The sequence below is a fragment of the Rhincodon typus genome, unplaced genomic scaffold, assembly GCF_021869965.1.
Source record: "Rhincodon typus isolate 14 unplaced genomic scaffold, sRhiTyp1.1 hic_rhity00003847, whole genome shotgun sequence".
Taxonomy (NCBI): domain Eukaryota; kingdom Metazoa; phylum Chordata; class Chondrichthyes; order Orectolobiformes; family Rhincodontidae; genus Rhincodon; species Rhincodon typus.
Genome location: NW_025969485.1, coordinates 1 through 6,837, shown reverse-complemented (window position 1 = coordinate 6,837; position 6,837 = coordinate 1). Strand labels below are relative to the sequence as shown.

Here is a 6,837-nt window from a genome sequence, read left to right as displayed (position 1 = left end):
GTTAGCTGGCCAGCATTATTGGCTGTTCCTAATTGTACTTGAAAAGGTGGTGGTGAGCTGCCTTCTTGAACCACAGCAGTCCATGTGCTGTTAGTCGACCACCTATGCTCTTTGGGAGGGAATGCAAGGATTTTGACCCAGTGACAGTAATGGAACAACAATATATTTCCAAGTCAGGGTGGTCTCTTGGAGGAGAACTTGCAAGTGTTTGTGTTCCCACGTATTTGCCGCCTTTATCCTGCTAGATGAAAATGAGTGTGGGTTTGGAAGGTGCTGCTGAAGGATCTTAGGTAAATTTCTACAGCACACCTTGTAAATAGAACATGCTTCTGCTACGGATCATCATTGATGGAGAGCATGGATGCTTGTGGATGTGGTGCTAATCAACCAGATTGCTTTGTTCTTGATGATGTCAAGCTTCTTGCCTGTTGTTGGAGCTCCACTTGACAACTTTGCAGTAGAAAACTAGCTAAGTAGTTCTAGCAGAAAACTGCAACATTATTGGGGGGGAGGGCTCACTGTACAAATATTTTCACTGTGAATACATTTGATTCTCTTTCTTCTTTTAAGGTAAGGTCAGAAATCAGAAGAGGCTACACTCCAAAAGCTTGTGATTTCAACTAAACCTGTTGGGCTATAACTTGATATCGTCTGATTTCTGATCTTCTCCACCCCAGTCCAACACCAGTGCATCCACATCATTCCTTTAAGGCAAATCTTTGACATTCTTATTTCCTGTTCCTCTCCTCACTGTTCACTCACACATCTTTATCCTAACATGCTAAATAGAATATACTAGCATTCTACCTCCATTCTATCAGTTTTTTGGCAGGCCAGTTAGGTTAAAATTGTACTTTATTTCTATAATTCTCCCTAATTCAGCCTTGTTTGTAATAAAAAGCAGCTATTGATGACAGTTGAATCATCAAAACATTGTGCTGAGAAGTTTCAAAGTGCATTTTGTGGCTTATTGTATAGTAAATTGAAAATCCCATTCATAATTAAGGCTGCAGCCTTAGGGCTTCAATTTGAACTCCACCACTTAGCTAGTGAAATTCATACATGTACAGACATGTAACACATGCTGAGAATTATAGGCACTGGTGCTTGATTAAAGTTGCAGTTAAATCTCTTCATCTGATGGAATAATAGCTGTGGGAAGATTATAATCTTAAATGCTTAGGCTTCTGACACAGACACAAATGGAAAATGGCCTTCATACACTTTAATATAGATAATGTTATTGTATAAGCTAGTGTAATAACGTCCTTGCCGATTTTGCAATTTATGAAATTATAAATGTTATTTTCAAGTTCCTTAACTCGTGCACATTCATATGGCATAGAATAGATTTTCAAATAATATCTTGAGTGACTGCATGCAGAGAACTTGTCCTTGATTCACTGCTTGCATACATAGCTGGCTGTTCCTAGCTGGCAGGTTTCCAGCCACCTTTTCACTTTTTGTTTCTTACTAATAGCGTTCTGATTAATCACTATTTTGAGTCAATGAAATATAAGCCTCACATGATTTTTGATGCAGAAAGCATTAACTAATCTGCAAGAAATAAATGCAGTCACATTTCTGACGTGTAGTTCACTGTTGTAATGTAGGAAACACAGCAGCTGTTTTAAGTCAACAAATTCTCTTAGAAGTGCAAGCTTTTTTTTAAATTCCTTCAAAGGATGTGGGCAATGTTGGCTAGCCAGCATTTATTGTCCATCCCTAGTTGCTTAGAGGGCAGTTAAGAATCATCCACATTGCTACAGGTCTGAAGTCACATTTAGACCAGACCAGGTAAGGATGGCCAATTTCCTTCCCTAAGGACATTAGTGAATCAGACAATTGACATCCTTTGACAATCTTCCTCACTAACTACAGCTCCGCCAATTTTGGTGTCATCTGCTTGTTGCACTCAAAGATCAACCTAGATTTTTGTGCTCAAGTTCTAGACTGGGTCTTGAATTTACAACCATCCAGCTCTGAGATGACAGTCTTATCCATTGTGCTGCAGCTGACCCTGGACAGGGAAATTGGAAACAAGCAAATGTGATCTCCATATTCCAAAACAGTGATAAAACAACAAGCCTAACAATTTTACTTCCGTTTCAAGTTAAACTGTGGAATTAATTATTAGGGGTAGACTTGAACATACTATCAAAAAGAGGGGCTGCTTGGCCTGCTGTGTTCATCCAGCTCTACACCTTGTTATCTCGGACTATTATCCACGATGAGCCTCTTTTACTTACTTGAGGAAGTGACAATGCAGGTTGACTCTAGTATACCCTTCGGCATTGATTAAGTTAGAGATCCAAAACTATTTTTATTATAACTTTCACTTGAGCAGTTACTAAGTTCAAACAGAACTGTTGTAGAACTGTTTGTAGAAGTTGAGGGAAACATTTACATATGAAGGTTAAAAAAGCACATGTACTAGGAAGTGGTACAATGTTTGAATGAGCGTGTACTGGGTCATGTACACAGTCAAGAATTCCAAGGTTTATTGTTTGGAACATTTCTGTTTCCAATTTATCATCTCGAAAGCTTAGATTCAGAAAATTTTCACATGATTGCAATTAATTATTTTGTTTACTTCCGAGCTAGGAGCACAAACAGCAAGAAAATTTCAGACCTCCATTTCACCCCGCCCCATCCCACCAATGGTCCCCTGCCAATTCATTCCATACTAAAGTTAACTAACTGTTAAAGGCTGTTCTCTCATCCACTCAACACTCCTTGAGAGCTCAGATAGAACTTAACTTGGATTGTGTTAATGAGGCCCACATAATGAACCAACTTTCACATTAAAATACCTATAAGCCTTTGGTAACTATAAGTAGGTTATTAATAGTTTTTGTGGTAGGCATCAGTTCCTCTTCCAGGTATGCAGCTGAATTTCATGTTTGTCCCAAAATGATCAGTTTCATTTAGATGGACTATCGGAGTGTGAATGAAAAATATGCTCCCAGTGCAAGCGAAAGGATGCGTTTCTTCATCCTGTAATAGAAGTACAGAGCTTCTTTGAATTTCAATCATTTCCAACTAAATTTCATGTTTAAATTAGCAATTGTTTTCATCAATCATGAACTATTTAGCTGTAGTTTAAAAATAAAAAACAACAGACTTGCAAATCCTGGCACAGTTTTAACTGGCCCTGTATCCGGTGTACCACATTACAATGTAGACATTCATCAATTATTTCTTTTTGTTAAATTTAAGCTACTTGCATGAAGTGTGACTGAACAACTCATATTCTAGAAAAAAAGTCAGTGCTTATAAGTAGTTTTTTTTTCCAATAGATCAATTTAACTGATTAAGCTTAAAATTGGCCTAATATGAAATTCAGACTAAAGGACATTAGAAGTGTTTTATTGTTTAATATGCTATATCTAAGATAACATGGTGCATATAGAAGCAATATTGCCTTTTGTAATGCTTCAATCACACACTAATTTTCAAACAATGGACATCCATATCACTTCTTAAAAGTACTGCCCAAAAGCAGGTCTGACAGCCATGTTAAAGAAAAGCACGGGCTAGGTTTCTGTACTTAATAATTACTACTTATTAAAAATAAATAGATTCTAGCTACAGTTAAACAATAATGAACTGTCAACATGTAACTCTACTGGTTAAAATTCTGACCCTCTTATAAAATTTCCCCTACACACATTTGCAGACAGGCACACATACAAAAATTGCTATAATGGGTATGGAGAAAAACTGGCAAAGCAGTTCAATGGTCCCTGTCCACAGGGTTTGCTGAGATGATCCTTTAGCTGTTCTTCCATTTCTCTCCTCCAGGTACTTTCATTTGCCTGGAGGAAGCACAGAGCAACTGGTTCACAACATGTAAAACTTCTGACTTATTAGTTAAAAACCATAGTGTGCAGCAAAGGCTGAGGTAAAATTACCTGATTTTCTTTAGGCTTTAGGTCTTTTTACTGCTCAGAAAAGACAGCACCTCCCTTTCTGGAAGTTCAAAGGTATCTGGCTATCTCATTGATACGCCAAGCTGTTCAGCTACCAGGGAGCTAATTAAATAGTTGTTGGCAGGCAGAAGGCCTTTGACATTGGTTGTGGAGTGGTGACCTGATGCCAATCAGCTACTTGTTGCCTGCCTAATCTCACTTCATACACAGTTTGTTGAGAGTAACCTCTCCCAACCGGTTGAATTAACAACAGTGCACCTACAGTAAGTCTGGTAGATTTTTTTAAAGAAGTCCAACAACCCTTTCCACCATCCTTTTTTTTTTAAAAAACAGAACTTTTCCCATTTTAGTCTACAAAAAAATTAAAAGCAAATACAGTTTTTAATAAGGGTTCTTGCCAGCTGTCTAGCAAGCAGGAGGGATCCCAGTCAACTGGATTAATTCCACCTGGAGTGTATTATCATGCAGTTTTTTTCAAACTTTTTAATTGGACAAAGATCTCTTTTGCTGTTTCCTGTTATTGAGGTTGTTGAAAAATTAAATGGTTTCCGATCCTTTTTAATGAATTTGAATTCTGATCTTAATTATCATATTACCAATATTGTAACGGTTCTCTTAAAGTCAAATGTTACCAGTGGTGACGTCAAATTGGTCTTAGCTTACACTGTATGTGGGATTTAAATAATTTGTTAAAAACAATGTGGAAGATTAATGTGAATTATTAGGTTGGGATTTCATAGAATCCCTACAGTGTGGAAGCAGGCCATTTGGCCCATCGAGTCTCCAGTGACCCTCCGAAAAGTATCCCACACAGACCCATCTCCCTACCCTATCCTTGTAACCCTGCATTTCCCATGGTCAATCCACCTAAGCTGCACATCTTTGGAATGTGGGAGCAAACCGGAGCACCTAGAGGAAACCCACTCAGACACAGGGAGAATGTGCAAACTCCACACAATCGCCCGAGGGTGGGATCGAACCAGGTCCCATTGTGCTGTGAGGCAGCAGTGCTGACCACTGAGCCACCATGAATACATTTTACTCCCTTCCTGTGGTGACTGTATATCTTCACGTGGCTCAAATGTAATTAAGACTATATCTGTCTCAAACGAAAATTCAAGGAGGCTGAGCTTGAAGGACAGTATGAATGATATTAAAATAATTAGAAAGCTTATTGAAAATAAATTCTACTCAGATAGCTTGCCACTCTTTTAAGGGAGTAATTTTTTCGTGAATAGTTAACAATTATTCTTCTCTTCCAAAACACAGAACTTTCCCTCACTGATACCCACATGGGATCACCAATAAAGGAGGTGTCAAAATTTATGCAATCTGACATAATAGACAATCTATTTATACATTTTAAAATGGAATGCTGGTTTGAGGACGTTGCCAAAAGAACCAATGGTAGCCAATTCCTTATGAAAAGGGGCGGCTCAGTGGTTAGCACTGCTGCCTCACAGCACTAGGGACCTGGGTTTGATTCCAGTCTCAGGTGATTATCTGTGTGGAGTATGCACATTTTCCCTGTGTCTGCATGGTTTTCTACCAGGTGCTCCAGTTTCCTCCCTACATGAGCAGGTTGGGTAGATTGGCTGTAGGAAATTACACTTTGTATCCAGGGATGTGCTGGCAAGGTGGGTTAGCCATGGAAAATGCAGGTTACAGGTACAGTGTAGGGGGTGTGGGCCTGGGTGGGATGCTCAATGGGCCAAATGGCCTATTTCCCCATTGTCAGGAAAGTATGATACATGTTCATAATACAAATGAGGTAGTGGATTACATTTACTTGAAGATCTCATGAGTTTATTACAAATGAAACTAATACATATAGTACAAAGTGATCTCTAGATACATCCTTGATCTAGAGTGCAGCAATGCAGTGACTGTGGCCTGTGGTCACACAATGACATGCTGGCCCTTGACCTATCTGCATATCAAGCTTTTAAATCAACACCTTTCTTAAAGCAACAATACCACATTTCTTATATAACAAGGTGTGGAGCTGGAGGAACACAGCAGGCCAGAAATGAAGAAGGGTCCAGACCCGAAACGTCAGCTTTCCTACTTCTCTGATGCTGCCTGGCCTACTGTGTTCCTCCAGCTCCACACCTTGTTATCTCAGACTCCAGCATTGGCAGTTCCTACTATCTCTGAATACAACATCTCTTGTTTTTGAAAGATAACTTTATATGTTAAAGATGATAGCACATAATTGCTTCTGGGGAGAAAGATTGCAAAACTTAGAAATATAGTAAAATGTGTGAGCACAGAAGTGTAAGAGTCCATATATCATTTCAGTGGCTTGGCAACTGTTTCAGAACCTGTTATGGTATACCCTTCTGGAGATGTGGACTCAGCCTTAGCTGTTCTTGATTTGCAGGTGCATTCTCAATGTTTTGATTGTTGTTTTGGTGTTCTGTTACACTCCCATCATACAAGCATGTTTTTTAATGTCCGATTCGTGAATTAACCACTTCCTTAGCTTACTTCTGTTCCTCAACATTTCTCTATTGGTCATGATTTCACAACACCTAGGTTCCCACTGTGGGGTTTATGACTAACCTTTATCCTACATTTTGAGGTATTTTTGCACTTGCAAGCTGATCAGCATCTTCATCATCTCTTGTTGTGAAGAAGGGCATCTCTAGGAATATGTGTGGCTTGGCAAGATCATCTCATTTGTCTTCCACACGTAATCTTTGTCAGCAATGGTAACCTTATATATAGGTGCGGCTCGGAAGTATAAACATATCAACAAAAAAATCTTTTCAGAGATAGTAGGAACTGCAGATGCTGGAGAATCTGAGATAACAAGGTGTAGAGCTGGATGAACACAGCAGGCCAAGCAGCATCAGAGGAGCAGGAAGGCTGACGTTTCGGGCCTAGAGGTATAGGCCCGAAA

The 6,837-nt window shown here is 39.1% G+C and overlaps 1 long non-coding RNA gene across 1 annotated transcript; it reads right to left on the bottom strand.

The window, feature by feature from the left end:
• Positions 1-2,444: 2,444 nt before the first annotated feature.
• LOC125481845 lies at positions 2,445-4,060 on the bottom strand. Its single transcript, XR_007261478.1, has 2 exons — positions 3,915-4,060; positions 2,445-2,997 (listed from the first exon to the last, which is right to left on the bottom strand). It is a non-coding gene; the product is annotated as an uncharacterized LOC125481845 (long non-coding RNA).
• Positions 4,061-6,837: the final 2,777 nt, after the last annotated feature.